Raw genomic sequence first — 704 nt, 5'->3', positions numbered from 1 at the left:
TGTGTGTGTGTGTGTGTGTGTGTGTGTGTGTGTGTGTGTGTGTGTGTCAGAGTCAGAGTTTCTTTATTGTCATTCGAACCTCATGTGGTACATGTGGTGGAGCGAAATTATGTACACAGGGTCCCAGTTACATCCAACAATAAAATGTATAAGAAAAACAGTAATAACATCTAAGATATGAACTAAGAAAAACATCAACTAAATATACACTAAGCACTCATAACATAAAACATTGAACATCAGCACAAACATGAACATGAGTCTGTGTGCAGATGTGCACGCATGAACACATCAACATTGAATCAGATCAGCAGCAACATGAAACAGATCAGCAGCAACATGACATGGTTTTTCACAGTGATTATTCTAGTTAGAGATTCATGAGTCTAACAGCCTCAGGGTAGAAGCTGTTCCTCAGTCTAGTGGTTCTACACTTAATGCTCCTTAACCTCCTTCCTGAGGGGAGTGGGGCAAAAAGTGTGTGTGCTGGGTGAGTGGGGTCCTTCATGATGCAGGTGGCCCTCTTCCTGCATCTGGAGGTGTAGATGTCTGTGATGGTGGGGAGGCTGATTCCGACAGATTTCTGTGCAGCCTTCACCACTCTCTGCAAAGCTTTTCTTTCTGCAGCTGTGCAGCCTCCATGCCACACGTTGATGCTGTGTGTGTGTGTGTGTGTGTGTGTGTGTGTGTGTGTGTGTGTGTGT

At 44.3% G+C, this 704-nt stretch overlaps 1 protein-coding gene across 2 annotated transcripts in view; it reads right to left on the bottom strand.

Moving 5' to 3' along the window:
* LOC119422314 (son of sevenless homolog 1) overlaps positions 1 to 704 on the bottom strand; it is a 37,676-nt gene that overhangs the window by 36,143 nt on the left and 829 nt on the right. The gene's annotated exons all lie outside the window — the stretch shown is intronic.

The sequence above is a fragment of the Nematolebias whitei genome, chromosome 16, assembly GCF_014905685.2.
Source record: "Nematolebias whitei isolate Nwh7 chromosome 16, NemWhi1, whole genome shotgun sequence".
Taxonomy (NCBI): domain Eukaryota; kingdom Metazoa; phylum Chordata; class Actinopteri; order Cyprinodontiformes; family Rivulidae; genus Nematolebias; species Nematolebias whitei.
This window is presented reverse-complemented; position numbering and strand designations above follow the sequence as displayed.